The sequence below is a fragment of the Echinops telfairi genome, unplaced genomic scaffold, assembly GCF_000313985.2.
Source record: "Echinops telfairi isolate 266 unplaced genomic scaffold, ASM31398v2 ScPeMD7_7427;HRSCAF=8465, whole genome shotgun sequence".
Taxonomy (NCBI): domain Eukaryota; kingdom Metazoa; phylum Chordata; class Mammalia; order Afrosoricida; family Tenrecidae; genus Echinops; species Echinops telfairi.
This window is the reverse complement of record NW_022111327.1, coordinates 15,003,755-15,020,243: the sequence shown is the minus strand read 5'-3', so window position 1 is coordinate 15,020,243 and position 16,489 is coordinate 15,003,755. Positions and strand designations below refer to the sequence as shown.

Below are 16,489 nucleotides of genomic sequence, written 5' to 3'. Positions count from 1 at the left end.
CAAAATTAAATAAACTGGCAGAAGGGAAGCCCGCACCCTTCGTTGCCTTTTAATTTCCTTGTTCCAAATCATGCCCCAAAGGGCAAGCAAGCTGTGTGCCTGAGCCAAGAATCGTACTGTGCCTGGAGTATAAGATGGCAGTCCCCTTCCCGTTTGGTTCTTGGTAATATCCATTCTCAGCCCCACTTAGTCATACTGAGCAGCCTGGTGGATGTGAGATAGAACTCTGGGTCTTAGACAATTTCTACTTTAGTAGACTAGTCTGATGACTGACTAGCAAAGGGAGTCCTAGTGGGGAAGAGCACACCATGCTAAGGCTGAGGCAAAGACGCTCCTAGCCTGGGGAGGCTGGGGTGTGTTTTTGGCCAGAGCAAGCCCCTTTATGCTAATCTGACTGTTCAATGCAATTTACAGGAAGGGGGGGAGAGGGGAGAACTGGGCTCCCTATAGGAAAATAGAACAATGCTCTTTCCTTTCTTCCTTCAAACAATTGAAATCCTTTTCACTCATGACTCCCCACTTTTTGAAATAAATATTCAAATATGAATGCCTTAATATTATTAAGCCCCAAAAGAAGAGTCCTGAGAAATGTCCATCAATAGATGAGTAGATAAATGAGATGAAATACATGGATACAAAGAAATACTGTTTTTTAAAACATTAAACAAACGAAAAAACCCTCACTGCCATGGGGTCGGTTATGACTCATAGCAGCTCTATAGGACAAGGTAGAACTGCCCCTATGAATTTCTGAGACTAGAACATTTTACAGGAGTAGAAAGCCCCATCTTTCTCTCGAGGAATAGCTGGTGGTTTCAAACTGAGGTTAGCAGCCCAACCCAGAACCACTGCACCACCAGGGCTATCCAAACCAGACAGGTATTACTTGGCCATACAGAGAAATGAAGTCCTGATAGATGGCATAATACATCGATAGACCTTGGGAACATCATGCTGAGTGAAACAAGATTGTCACAGAAGGTCACCTATTGCATGATTCCACTTACTGTATTTGGGCATATAATGGGTCTTTGTAAATACCAGGCACATGCATATAACGTGCTGGACCGTGAATAAGGAAGACCACAGAAAAAGTAATGCATTTGAATTACAGTGTTGGTGATGAATATTGAAAGTGCTGGACTGCCAAAAGAACAAATAAATCTGTCTTGGAAGGAAGTACAGCCAGAATGTGCCTTGGAGGCACGGATGGCAAGATTATGTCTCACATATTTGGGACCTGTTGTCAGGAGAGACAGATCCCTGGAGAAGGACATCGTGCTTGGGGAAGTAGAAGGACAGCGAAAAAGAGGAGGGCCCGCCACAAGATAGGCTGACCCAGCGGCTGCAACAATAGGCTCAAGCGCAGGAATCTTGTGATGATGGCACCGAACCGGGTGGCATTTCGTTCTGTCGTACATAGTCACTATGAGTTGAAACCGACGTGATGGCACCTAACAGTAATAACAGCAGCAGCATATGACATGCATAGCGTGCGCATAGGAAACTAACATATAAAAAGGTTGCATGGGTTGCAAAAATCATAATGCACACATTGTTTGCATAAAAACATGGTATATATTTCTTGAATAGACCATTACACAGAGACAAATGATTATGGGGAGGAGGGGGCAAAGGGAACTCATTGCTTATTAAGCATTGCGCTGCTTTAAAGGGTAATGGAAAAATCTGGAATGTGATAGTGGTGATACTTACATAACCATCTGTGAAACCATGATGAACATAATTAGTGTCACTGACTTGTACATAGAAAAATGTTCAATTGGCAAATGTTTTTTTTAAATGAGGGGCCTTTAAATTTTTGTGGAAAATGCCCTTAGCTATCAATTCTATTTCTCCATTAATTTTGTGAAGCTCTTACATATGTACTATATATATGTATGTGTACACACACACACACACACACACACACACACACACGGGCACAAAAAATATGTGAATTTTTTCAAAGCTATATAGTTAGATTATTTTACAAAACAACCTTATCACCTCCGAAGTACTCCATTATACTTAATACATTTGTCAAATCTGCTAGTCCATTCTTAGAAACATTTTTCAAACTTTCTGTTTGGATGGCTGACAGCACCTCCCTTGTTTTTTTCTTCACCTCTTCTACATTGTCAAATTGCTGTCCTTTCATGTCCCTCTTCATTCTTGGGAAACAAAAAGAAGTCACATGGAGCGACGTCAGGTGAGTAAGGTGTGTGGGGCAAGAGAGGAATGCAGGTTTTGGCCCAAAACTGGCACATTGAGATGGCTGCTTGAGCAAGTACATTGTCATGGTGACAAAATCAGTCCCGTCTGCCACAAATCAGGCTTAAAAAATCATTTTATTGGGGGCTCCTACAGGTCTTATCACAATTCATACATGCGTCCATTGTGTCAAGCACATTTGTACATATGTTTCCATCATCATTTTCAAAACTTTTTCTTTCTACTTGAGCCCTTGGTATCAACTCCTCATTTCCCCCCTCCCTTCCCCACCCTCCTTCCCTTACTCACGAACCCTTGATGATTTATAAATTTTTATTATTTTTTCATGTCTTACACTGACCATTGTACCGCCTCACCTACTTTTCTACTGTCCACCCCCCTGGGAGGGGGATATACGTAGATCATTGTGATGGGTTCCCCCCTTCTCCCCCCACCTTCCCCCCAACCTCCTGGTATCACTACTCTCATTATTAGTCCATTATCTGTTAAATCAGGGCTTTTTTTTATCACACACTACTATGCAGTCTTTTCAGAACCTCTAAATAGAAAGCGTGATTAACCATCTGACCGGGTGGGATGGACTCGCATAGCACTATCCCCCTCACATCAAAAAAACAAATGAGCAAAAAAAGGAAAAACAAACCAAAAATGAGCATCGGTGTTTTCTTGGGTACCCACAAATATATATATATATATTTATATACACATATATTGTTACCACAATAAAGAAAAGCTTTCAATATTAGAATACCTTTTACAAAATCTAGTTTGTAAACAGGTATGTCTTTGAAAAAATATTTTTAACATTGTGTTAAACAATTTTATTGCCATATAATTCACATATCAGCATTCAATAGTATAATCATATTAAGAGTTGTACAGTCATCACCACCATAAATTTTAAGAACATTTTCTTCTTTCTTGTACTCATCATTATTAGCTCCCCATTTCCCTCCAACCTCCCCTGCCCGACCGCCAAGAAACTCTTAATAAACTTTCTGTCTCTATAGATTAACCTATCCTGGATTTCATAGGAAACGTTTTAAAGCTTAAAGGTCACTCAAGGCATTAAGATACTGTAATAGCCAGCTCTTCTAGTGCCCTCGTGGCCTGGTCAGTTAGGCATTGGGTTGCTAGCTGCAAGATTGACTGTTCAAATCCGCCAGCTGCTTGTAGGGAGAAAGATGAGATTTAAGGTCTCATAAACCCCATATCAGGTCTCTATGGGTCATAGTAGACTTGATGGCACTGGGTTTTGTGTGGTGGTGCAGCAGCTAAATGCTTTGCTGCAGACCAAATAGTTAATGCTTTGAACCCCCTTCCAGTTACTCCATGGGAGAAAGAAAGTTGTTTGCTTTCGTGGAACAGTTCTACTCTGACCTGTAAGGTCATGATGAGTCAGAAACGACTTGATGGCAATGGCTTTATTGTGCTTTAGTAAGAGCAGGCTAAGTTCTACTAGGTCCAGTGAGCGAACAGCCTTGGCATAGATCCTTTGGCAAGAGTGCCAACTAACTATTCCAGCAGCCTGTGGTTTACTTATTGTCCGAACATAAACTTTCGTGCAAACCTGTCTCCATTTGCTATTAATGATTTCCTTCAATTCTTTGCCATGTTTTTATTGCCTGCTGAGTTTATTATTCATAGGAAGTTCTGTGTTTTATTTACCTTTCTTGACAGCTACTATCGGCTTGTATTTTCAAGCTTCTGAGCCGAAGACTTTCTGACACTGCGTTCTCAGCATGCTGCTGTCCCAGTGACTGAAATAGTTTACGGGAGCGCGACAACGCAGAAATCAAGTGCTCTTCAAAGTGAGGAAGACAAAACATCTTGATGTGGAGGGTTTCTGTGAGGACCAAGCATTCATTGTGAAGAGTTTAGAGAATTTGTGTAGGCTGCCTCTAAAAGATGAGACTACCTTGGATTTTTCAAGCCCTGATCTTCTGAAGGGAAGAAAGACAAGGCTTTCTCTTCCTGTAGAAAGAGTTACAGCCTCGGAGACCCACAGGGGTGGTTCTACCCTGTCCTAAAAGGTCACTATGAGTCAGCATCGACTTGATGGCAGGGAATTTGGCTTGGTGTTTTGTGGTGGTGGTGATGTGTTTTTTTTTTAAAGGAATAAACACCTTTAATACATGTGCTAGGATGGGAGGATTTATTTGCCTTTTGGAGCTTTGATTTTCCTCCGCGAGAACTCCAGCTCCGTGACCTCTAGCCACGCTGGCCTGGCCTCGAAGCCATCCTGGCAAGAAGCTTGCCCTGTTCCATGTTCCTCCACAAGACTGCAGATTTTCGCATTCTTTTTCCTTTCATATTTTTTTCTGAATTTTCCTTGATCGCTTTTTATTTAATATCTCTTCCTCTTCAGGTGTCAGTTTAGCCCCCTTCTTCCACCCCGGGGCAGCACACAATGGACCTCGTACCCCTGGCAGTACGGTGTGCTGTCCATGAGCGCGGTGCAGTTCTGCCCCAGGGTCTTGGTGTGGACAGTCATTGTCGGATGCACCGAAGACAACGTGGATGATCCTTGTGTTGTGGGTCCAACACTTGGCGCCCCGGGAGAAGTTCCCCACATCCAGCCTCTGGGCCCAGTGCTTCTTGTCGCCTCCTCTCACCGGAACTGTGTCGATGTGGTGTTGGGCCAATCAGTGTTGGCAGCTGAGCGTCCAGCTCATACTTCTGCTTCTTGCAAGAGGGCTCTCTCTTGTCCCCGGTCGTGGGGCACTTGTGCCAGTTGTCCCAAGAGATGTCCGTCACTGGGCGCTGGCTGGGAAGTGCTGGTTTGGTTTTTAATCTTCTGAAGTTGGTGATCCGTCTATGACTTCGTGCGTCCTGAAACTAAAAGACTAAACCAGTTACCTTCCAGTTAATGCTGACAAGTGCCAACCCCGTGGTGGTATAAAGATAACGTTAAGCTCTTGGTAGTGGGCAGAAAGGTTGGAGGCTTCAGTCCTCCCATGCAAGAAAGGCCTAACATTCTACCGTGTTTCCCCGAAAATAAGACATACCCATAAAATAAGCCGTAGCAGGCTTTCTAAGCGTTTGCGCAATAGAAGCCATCTCCCAACAATAAGACCTAGTGACAGGCGTGGCTCTACACCGCACTGGCGCAGGGCGGTCACGAAGAAGACTGGGAACCCTTCTCATGTGCCCCATGGGGACAGCTGCTCTCTCAGAGGGGACTGGAGAGGTGCAGGCAGCCCATCCACAAGGGCGGCTCCCCCTGTCAGGTCCCATCGTTCTGTGCGTGCTGCAAGCTGAGGCCGAGAGGGAGACACAGACAGAGAAAGTCAAAGTCTCCTCCGGGAAGTGAGGAGCAGGACGCTCTGCTTTCGGTACTGTGTGTCCTCAGGGGGAAGGAGGAAGGCTGGGGCTGCCGTTTGACTCAGCACCGTGGGCCGATGTTCCAGAAGAAGACCACTTCACTATATGTGAATCCATGCAGATGGTTGTCCCCTGCTTATAAAAAGAAGACGTCCCCTGAAAATAAGCCATTGTGTGTCTTCTGGAGGAAAACGAAATATAAGACAGTGCCTTATTTTCGGGGAAACACGGTACATCGGTAAAACCACCCATTGCAACCCCTATGGAGCACAGTTCAAGTGCCATCGGTTGGGTTGTTAGTGAATGCCTGCCACATTGTTGTTATCCCTGGTTTAGAAATGGGGAAACAGAGGTATGGTTTTGAGTAGGTGGGACCTGTGTCGCCCACATTTATCAAATGACAGAAGAGAGGGACAAAATGTGTGTATGTTGGATTTGGGGCTGATGATCATTTTTCTTAATAGGTTTATTAATAGAAAATTCACATATCATGCACTTCCATAGTTAATTTGCTTTTTATCATATTATACCATGGTTCGATCCACCATAATCAAGTTTACAATACTCTCTGTCTGAAAGTAAAGCTGTTCGATTCCTTCGCCTGTATTTAGAGTGGATCTGCCAGAGGCTTAAGGAAGATGATTTTTTAAAAATAAATCATTTTATTGGGACCTCTTACAGGTATTTTGAAATTTATGTTTTTCACACCATGACATTTTATTTTATTGTTTTTTGTGAATCATTCTATTGGGGGGCCTCTTACAAATCTTACAATCCATCATTCAATTGTATTAACCACACTTGTACATATGTTGTCATCAACATTTCCAAAATATGTTCTTTCTACTTGAGCCCTAGGTATCAGCTCCTCTTTTTTCCCCCTTCCTCCCCCATCCTCCCACCCTCATGAATCCTTGATCAATTATATATTATTATTTATATATATTAATTATATATTATTTCATATCTTACATATTTATCTATATTAAAATATATTTATATATTATTTATTTATATTATTTATACATATTAATTATATATTATTATTTCATATCTTACACTATTGTCTTCTTTCATCTTACAGCTCTTAGAACAATCCATACATCATTTGTATCCAGCCCATTTGTACATATGTTGTCATCATTTTCAAAACATTTTTTTTTCTAGTTGAGCTCTTGGTATCAGCTCCTCTTTTTTCCCTCCTCCCTCTCCCACCCTCGTGAACCCTTGATAAAAGATAAATTATTTTCATATTTTACACTCTCCGCTGTCTTCACCCACATTTCTATTGTTCATCTCCCGTGTGTGTGTGTGTGTGTGTGTGTGTGTGTGTATGGAAGGTTTTATATGTCGATCATTGTGATCGGTTCCCCCTTTCTCTCTCCCACTTTCCCTCTACTCTCATGGTATTGTTGCTCTCATTATTGTTCCTGAGGTGCTTATCTGTCCTGGATTCCGTGTGTCGAGAGCTCTTATCTGTACCAGTGTACATGCTCTGGTCTAGCTGGATGTGTAAGGTAGAACAGGGCTCATGACAATGAGGGGAGGAGGAGAGGAAGCATTAAAGAGCTAGAGGAATGGTGTGTGTTTTATCGGTGCTATACTGCACCTTGGCTGGCTCGTCTCTTCCTTGTGACTCTTCTGTGAGGGGGTGTCCAATTATCTACAGATGGGCTTTGGGTCTTCACTTAGACTCCCCTTGTTCATATCGATATGATTGTTTTGGGTCTATGCTTGATACCTGATCCCATCGACACCTCGTGATCTCGTAGGCTGGTGTGCTTCTTTCTGAGCTAGATGGCCCCTTGTTTACCTTCAAGCCTTTAAGACCCCAGACACTATATCTTTTGATAGCCGGACACCATCAGCTTTCTTCACCACATTTGTTTGTGTACCCATTTTGTCTTCAGCAATTGTGTTGGGAAGGTGAGCATCACAGAATAAGGTTGATGATCTTCTGTTAGGAAACATTTATTTTTGACGAAGCTTAGGTCTCTGAGAAAGTAAGTAGGTGAGGACTAGAATAGAAGTACTGAGAAATGTGGGCCCAGCCAGTACAGATCTTTTATTGCCACAGTTATGCCTCAGGATTTTCACAACTGTTTGCGATTGGTCATTCTTCCTTTCTTTGTAATTTGACTATTTGAGGGTGGAGGGGTCTACAGAGGTGCCTGTGATCAAATTCATGGAGCTATTAAGGTTTTTAATTTCTTCAAGTGGGTTAGAGGTGTCCAAAAAGAACAGCATAGATCTTTCTTTCCTTACCTCTAATATTGCAAATTGAAGCCACTGCCGTTCTGTTGATTCCAACTCCAAGACCCTCTGGGATCGAGTAGAACCACCCCCATAGGGCTTGCTGTAAAGCTCTACCTGGGTAGATAGCTTCTTCTTTCTCTTGCAGAGCAGGTAGTAAATGGGAATTGCCGACCTCTCAGCAGCCTGGTGCTTAACTCATAGTGCCACTGGATGCTTTCCTTTTCATTTGGGGTTTCCTGCTTGGGAGACTGCTGACTTTATGCCTCACAGGCCCTGTTGTCACCACGCTTGTGGTGGGAATGGGAGAGTGTTTGGCATGGCTGGTTGGTGTATTTTCCTAGATTGAACAGGCCTTTCATGCATGCGTGCATCACATAGTTGTCTAGAGACCCAAAGGATGGAATGCCACCTTCTAGGGCAGTGGTTCTCAACCTGTGGATCGCGACCCCTTTGGGGGTTGAACAACCCTTTCACAGGGGTTGCCCCATTTTTAACAGTAGCAAAATTATACTTAAGATGTAGCAACAAAAATTTATGGTTGGGGGTCACCACAACACGAGGAACTGTATTCAAGGGTCACAGCATTAGGAAGGTTCAGAACCACTGTTCTCGGGTGACTTAGTGGTTGTGTGTTGGGCTACTAATCACCGTGTCCAGAGTTTGAAAGCACCAGCCACGCCTCAGGAGAAAGATGAGACTTTCTACTGCTGCAAAGAGTTAGTCTTGGGAAACCCACAGGGGCAGTTCTGCTCTGTCCTATAGCGTTGCTAGGTGTTGGAATCTAGTCCATGGCAGTGAGCGAGAAAGTGCTATCTTACCACCCAGAGCTAACAAGTTCTGAATCGCTTGTCAAAATTGGACGATTATTTAAAAGCTCACAGGAGCCAAGAGCCCTCCTCGTGCCCAGCCAAGTGTTTATGGCACCACAGCTTGTGGGCAAAGGAAGTGGTGGGGGATTGCTCCTTTACTGACTTGACTACTTACAGAGTCACTTTGCCTACATCTGCTCCTTCTGAAGGTCTGCAGAGTCCTAACCTGGAGAGCCAGCTGAGGAAGCCCGCAAGACCTTTTTGCCTCCATCCTTTAATAACAAACTCAGCTCTTTTCTCCCTCCCTCCCTCCCTCCCTTCTGTCTTGATGGAGCTGGAGCTACTTAGACATCCACTTCAGGTCAGCGCCTCTGGGAGCTCAGAGACCTGTAGCCTATAGAACACGATAAATGGCTCTCCTATTGAGAACTTAGTGTCAGCCTCTAGCCGTCCAGGCTGCTGGTTCTATCCTATCTCGAAAGGCCATTTCCAGTTGCTGTTATTTCATCCTTGATCTTGCACCATTGTATCATTTGTCCCAATGACGGTATCCCTGTGTTGAGCCTTACTAGTCCGTATCTGAACCCTGCCTTGATTTTTCTGGACAGTTGCTCAGATTCTTGAGGTGTGAATTCTAGCCCTGTTGCTGGATCTGCTGAGAGGTACCATACCTCGCACCATAACCATAAAACAGTTGAGCACATCAAGAGTAGAACTGTGAACTAAAGGAGTGTCTGCTTTGAGAATGCAGAAGGCAGAGTGCCCAGCGTGAGGCAGCACAGCAAGTGGCCCTGCTGACTTTTGAATTAGAGTCAGGGTCTATTTGTTTATCTGGATGGCTGTATTGTTTTAGCAATCCCTAATTTGCTTCGGATATTATAGTGATGTAGTGGTTACTAACCCCAAGGTTGGCACTGAGAAACCACCAACCTTTCCTTAGGGAGAAAAATGAGACAACTACTTTCATAAGGAGTTACAGTCTTGGAAACCCAAAGGGGCAGTTCTGATCTGCCCTATAGGGTCACTATGAGTCATAATCGACTCAATGGCAGTGCATTGTTTGTTTGTTTTTTATTTTACCTCTAGGTTCTAATATCCATTGCAATGTCTACACAGAGTACTCAGACAAAAGTCATGATTAAAAGGTTTAGTAAGGAAATTGACAGATTGTAATGCAAGCGAGAAATACTCAGGATACAGCTGTTCATCAGGATGTGTTACAAAGTTCTTTCAGGGCTGCTAGTAGAGCCCAAAGGGGCATACCGCTTCACTGTGAGCCTCAACCCATACTCCTAGGGTCAGCAAACCCAGCTCCCTGAATTAATGCCCAGAGGCACCCACTCCAGTAAGCCTCAGCCCAAAGGCACTCAGCTCCCCACCCCCAATTAAGTGCCCAGAGGAACCTCACTCCACAAGCCAGCCTCCTACCCAGAAGCACTCAACTTGAGCTTTACTTGCTGTGTGGGTGGGGAAGTCCATCACTCTCACCTGTGCTTTAGCTCCTGGCTCTGCTGCTGCTCCTCTGATGGCATAGCTGTCTTCTGGATCCAGGAGGGTCATTGTGCAGGGATCTTGAGTTCAGAGGACAAGCTCCACTTCTGGCTCTGGCTCTTGCTGGTAATGAGATCCCTCCTGCGTTTCAGAGGGCTTATTTTATACACAGTTGGATGGTACTCCAAGGGATCCTGTTGGCAAGTACTCACAGGTTAATCCTATCACTATCTTCCCCATCATACCAGATCCATGCAGGGAAAGGTCGTTTAGTGGGAGTTGGAGTCTTTGGTTAGAACAGTCACATCAAATCATTCACTTCTCTTGCAGCTGCCATAACAAATTGCCCACACAACAACACAATTGTATTCTCTCACTGTTTTGATGGTCAGGAGACCCAAATGGGTGTCAGAGCATCAAAATTGAGGTGTCAGGAGGACTAGTTCCTTGTGGAGGCCTTAGAAGAGAATTCGTTAACATTGCCTTTTCCAGCTTCTCAAGGCTCCGCACATTCCTTGGCTTGTGGCCCCTTCCTTCATCCATCTTCAGGTTAACAGTGGCTGGCTGAATCTGTTTCACATCTTTTGACTCTGATCTTACGCTCCGTCATTATCATCCTCAGTCTCTGACCCTCCTGCTTCTGTCATTTTTCTGAAAAGGATCCTGTGATCAGGTTGGGCAATTGAATTACCCAGGTTATCTCCCTGTTGCAAAACATTTTCAATCACATCTGAAAAGTCCTTTTTTTTTTAACCACCATGTAAGCAAGGCACCAAGGGGGCTTCAAAACTTCAGCCATTTTTTTTCTATGAACTTTTTAAAGCTCCTCATATTCACGGGTTCTGGAGATCTGCTTGCCTCTCATACAAGTCATTGCTCAAGGTGAAGGACTGGTGAAATCCTAGGGTCAGATGTCCCAGCATAGTGTGACATCATGGTGGAGGAGAAACAGGAGATCTGATAGCTGGCAAACTGAGAGCTTAGGTGAAAAGGTTTTCACTGAATCAGAACAAAAGCACAATCCCATTTTGAGCTTTTTTTCTTCGTCCTTTTTGATGAAAAGGAGTCCAAAGTTGCAGTCTGCAATTTCAATTTGGATATTTTCTTAAATTCTTCGTCATTAAAGTTATATTCCCACACAAACCTCCTTTCAGTCTGGGAGATCTTGCAGTGGGCACTGCTTGCAGACTTGAGTTGTTTCAGGGTACAAACTGGCCAGACACTTAGCAGGCATGTAGCCAGCTCAGACTTATGGAATTTTCCACCCTTGACTAAAGAAAAGAGCAGAGAGAGCGAACGTGTGTGTGTGTGTGCCTTTAAAAGAGAAAGTGATGGTTTCATATCACAGAAAATAACTCTTCAGCTGACAAGCCCCAAGACACCTCTCACGTGTCCTGTGTGAGAGATGCTTCACCATTCCTGAAGATCGAGTTAGGCTGGGCATGACCTTCCTTGTGTCTGCAAGGTAATTTCAGGACTGCTTCCCAGAAATGGGTGTCTAAAGCACCTGGGTGGAGAAGCAGAGAGAAGGCCTGCGAGGTTTTCTTTGTAGCTCCTTCTGGCTTCCTGGTTATTTCCGTTGAGAAATAAATGGACACTTCTCCCCACCAAATCCATTCAGGGGAGAGGGAGGGGGAGAGGGAGAGGGAGAGGAGGGAGAGGGAGAGGGAGAGACTGTGAAAACTTCCTGGTGGATCACATTTGCAGGAACCCTTCTCCCACTGACCGGCCGGGATCTTATCCGTGATGACCGATGGCAGAGCATCACTGCCATGAAGAGAAACGCTGTCAGCGATGTGGCGTGCATGTTCTATTTTTGCATCAGTTCTCGCTGGCCATGGTCATATTTCTCCTAGACGCAACCTGTCTTTTTTCTTCGGCCCTTGGATAACTGCTCTGGCTGTAATGTACTGGAAAAAAATCATTATGTAAAAGATTCAGGGAGCTCCCAGATTTGGTATAAATAATTGTAGAGGGAAAAATACACATTCACCGTAAGTCTTTTTCTGTCTTTTGTATTTCCCCTTCCTTTTGTTGTCTTCTTTCGTTAAACCCCAGACCGAATCTACTGCCATTGGGTCCATTGTGAGGCCTAGCCACCCTGTATAGGGTTTCGGAGACTCTATAGGTGCACACTCCTTTCTTAATTGCCTTTAACAGCCACCTCAATGAACAAATTCAGATACTTTCCCCTGCCATTATGTTTTTCAAAATTAAAGCATATATTTCTACTGTAGCCTAATTTTCCCATGTTTGTAAACTCTGAAAGGATTATTAGTAGTAGTTGTATTTAAATCTTGTTTAGAAGCTAAAATTTACTTCAAATTTTGGATGCTTGCTCTTCAACCTGGTGCATATATGTGTGTGTGTGCAAGCGCTTGCTGATGGACTATTTTCTCTTCGGGGTGGGTGGTGGTGGTGGGGTGTGTGTGTGTGTGTGTGTGTCCCCATGTCCTCTTTCTACTGACCCCCAGCTGAACATCGTCATTGTTTACGGGTAGTGTGCCTCACACAGTTGGGGCCTTACACGCCGGGACAGCTGGGTCTGTGGGACTGTAGAGACGAACTAGGAGGCATCTGTGGTGTTCCGAGGGAACTACATAAAAGAACCAACTGCCTGTGGAGGCGGGGCAGGTAGCTTCCTGGCTTGACAGAGGGAAAAGAGAGTTGTTTTCCTTGGTTTCATCCCCAAATCCCAAGGGGGTTACTTTCAGAACTGCTGCTGGAATTGAAAGCAGCAGAGAATGTATTTCCACCGATTTTCTGTTTAATGGATTAAATCTACTTAGGACAAAGTGGGGCAAGGATGGCCGGCAGGCAAGCTGGGACACAGACTGAAGGATTAAAAAAAAAAGTGATAACCCAAGAAAGAGCTCTTTTTGTTTGTTTGTTTACAGTCATAGACCAAGAAACTAGATATTAAAATATTAAAAATATTTTAAATGACGTAAGCAATGTACTTCTAGAGTCAGACTGCAAGAAATCAAAACCCGGTAAGAAATTGAACTTGGTCAGCTGGATGGATTTTGTCAGGGATCAAAGGAGGGAGGCAAACCCAAAGCAAACGCCACTGCCATGGACCCGCCCCAGCGGTCTCTGCCTATCAGACTGGGGAGAGGCCTTCTTAGTCACGGGGTGGCGGCCGGGCCCATTGTCAGTTTACCTCATCCTAGCCTCCAGGCCAATCACTGCTCTTCACAGATGATTGGGCCCCTCCCCGAAACCCCCAAACGGGAGGTTGCCGGGGCCATCATGTGTCGGAACAAGCCTACCATGGCGTGCCATTTTCCCAAGAGCATGACCTCACTTTCTGTCTGCCACCATTGGGTAATTCTCACAATATTTCAAATTTTCTCAAAATGCTATTGCACATGTATGACCGCCATCTCGTGTAAATGCAACTGTCCTTTGCACTGGGCATTCAGAAATAAAAAGGAAACAAGGAAAAACTGTGTGCGGCTCAGTTTGGCACCACACTTGCCTTATTGTGGTGGTCTGGAAAGCACAGTCGCCCCAACGAACTAAACTGCAGTGAAGGCATTTCGAAAACACTTGGATGTGGTTCCTGATTGTGTCTGATAGGAGGAGCCTTGTTCTCCAGCTTAGCTAGAGGGCAGAGATCTGACCCCATCAAACCCTTGTGGAGGACAAGCCTTCTTGGAGGGCCAAGGAAGGGTGTGTTCCTGCAGGGGAGAAGGGTCGGCAGCTTACACTCGTGAATGAAACACTTCCAGGCCTTGCACTATCCCCACGAGTGATGGCAGATCCTACTGTGTGTGAGCCACATGGTTTTCATTGGTGTGGTGTTCGAATGTAGCCTGCCATGCCTTTCCTCCTAGTCTCTCTTTAAATCTAGAAGCTCCCTTGGAACCTGTTCAACATCGCTGTCACATGAAAGGCGCCCACTGAGAGACAACTGGTGCATGAGGGGCTCTGACCAGGGATCAAGCCTTGGGCTCCTGCAAGGAAGGCGCGACTTCTCCCACTGGACTAACCACTTCTCCCTTCAGCTGCCTTCCCAACTGTTGTCTCGCGTCCTGGTTTTCCTCGTGTGCTACTCCCGGGATTCATCTCTGTACTGCCACCTTCCACCGCCTGGCTCTCCTCTGCTTCTTTCTACCTGCCCTCACGCTATGGGAACTTCATTCTTCCCTGGGGCAAAGTCCCCCACTGTTCGGTTGCATCTTTTCCTTCACCTTGTCTTTCCCTGTCTCCCCGTGTTCTCTACAGGACAGAGCCATCGCTGTGTTTCTTTTCTTTCTGCTTCTCTCTCTTGTTTTAACCTTTTCTTTAGCCAAGGGTGGAAAATTCCAAAGGCCTGAGCTAGTGATGGCTGGGTGCCTTTTCTGGAAATCCAATGGCCTAGGCGCCAAGGGAATGCTGGGGAACTATGCATCTGGCAAGGTTGTTCCTTAAAATGTCCTGGTTTGGGATTTTTTTTTCCAACTAAAAGAAGGCAAGGGTAGAGCAGTGGGATTATGGAGTAAGAAGGAAACGTGTTTAAGACATGATACAATAACTATAGAGTCCAATTTCTTGTCACATTGGGTCCCTCCTGTTCCCCAACCCCCGCCGGGCTTACTTGGGAAAGAGTGGCCTTTGGCTTACTAGGCTTTTAACAAGTGAAACCTTTTACACAAGAGGCACATGAAGTTCCTGCCGCAGCTCCGTTTAACGGAGGAGTGTGCTTGGTTGGGGTAATTATTTGAAAGAAGCCAGAGCCACCTGAGTGGGCTTCCTGGGAAATGGGGGATATAGCCAGTTGTATTTCTTACCCCCTCCCTGGTGAAATAACTTGGATAAGGTTTTGTTTGGCTATCTTTTATAATTGTAACAAATCCCAGTTTGACAGTAAGCAAAGGACTTATCTTGAGAAAGTTAGAAATTATCCACCATTCTGCCACCGCTCAAGGAGGGGGGAGGGGAAATAACAAAATCTCCCAACCATAAAAACACCACCTTCATCCTCACTGGATCCCCCCACATCCCTACCTGTGACTTATACTCCCTGCTGCCACTGTTGCCTTTCTCACCTCCATTCTCATTTGCATTTTTCATCCCAGAATCCTCTGATGGTGTCTTCCCTGCCTAGGTTCAATGGCCATGCCTCCTGGAACCCTCAGTTGGGAGTAACTTGCTCCTTCTGCAGGCAGAGCCTCATCCTGTATTCCTTTCTGAAGGCTGCAGTGCCAAATTGTGGTAGTTACAGACATGGTGACTTAAAGCAACAGAAGTTGATTCCCTCAACAGTTCTGGAGGCCCCACATCCCAAACTGGTATCACTGGGCCATCATCACTCCCTTCAGAGACTCCAGGGGAGAAGTCATTTCCTGAGTCGTTCATCTTAAAGGGCTGCTGGCATTCCTTGGCTTGTGGCCAGATCACTCCAGTGTCTGCCTTCAGAGTCTCACACTGCCTTCTCTTCTGTGTCACAGTTCCCTCCTTTTCTTCTAAGGACCCTGGTGATGGCATCTAGGATTCACCCAGACGATCTAGGATAATCTGTCTCCCCAATTCACAATCCTTACTCACACTTGGCAGAACCTTCCATGGAAGGTAACATACTCAGTTCCTGAGGATTAGGATATGGACATTTGCGTGTGTCTTATGAGAAGGAGCATTTTGTAGCCTACAACACGAGCTCTTTAGTTTTTGCATGGATTTCATTTTATCTCATAGTTTCCGTCAGCCTCTCTCACCCATTAAGATGTAAGCGACCCAAGGAGCTAGCAGGAGAGTTTCCACGGATGCTTATTAGAGTTCCGGAAGGGCCCGGGCGATTTCACTGCCAATTGGTGCAGTCTTGGGCAGGCAACTTAACTTTTGGGAATCTCTTTGTGCTCCTTTGTAAAATGGAAATCATGTGATCAACCGTAATGGGTCTTGCGGACTTGTCTATAACAACAACAAAGCAATAGCACAACATTGAAACAATAGCATCACGATGAGTTGGAATCCACTGGGGTGAGTTTGGTTTGGTGTGCTTAAAATGCTCGGAAGTATTGCCTTGAGTGAGTTCGGTTGGGTTTTTGGAGGGTCACAGTTAGAAAGTCCAGTGTGAACAAGTGCATCTGCCCTTCCACGTACTAATTTTTTTTAATCGTTTTATTAGGGCCTCATACGACTCATCACAATCCATACATCCATCCATTGTGTAAAGCACATTTATATATTCATTGCCCTCGTCATTCTCAAAACATTTGCTCTCCACTTAAGCCACTGGCATCAGGTCCTCATTTTTTCTCCTCGCTCCCCGCTCCCCCCTCCCTCATGAGCCCTTGATAATTTATAAATTATTATTTTGTCATATCTTGCTCTGCCCGACGTCTCCCTTCACCCATTTTTCTGTTGTCCGTCCCCCAGGGAGGAGGTCA

General features: G+C 44.9%; 1 pseudogene; it reads right to left on the bottom strand.

The window, feature by feature from the left end:
* Nucleotides 1-4,446: 4,446 nt before the first annotated feature.
* The window catches only part of LOC101644059, a 16,742-nt pseudogene continuing 4,699 nt past the window's right edge, over nt 4,447-16,489 (bottom strand).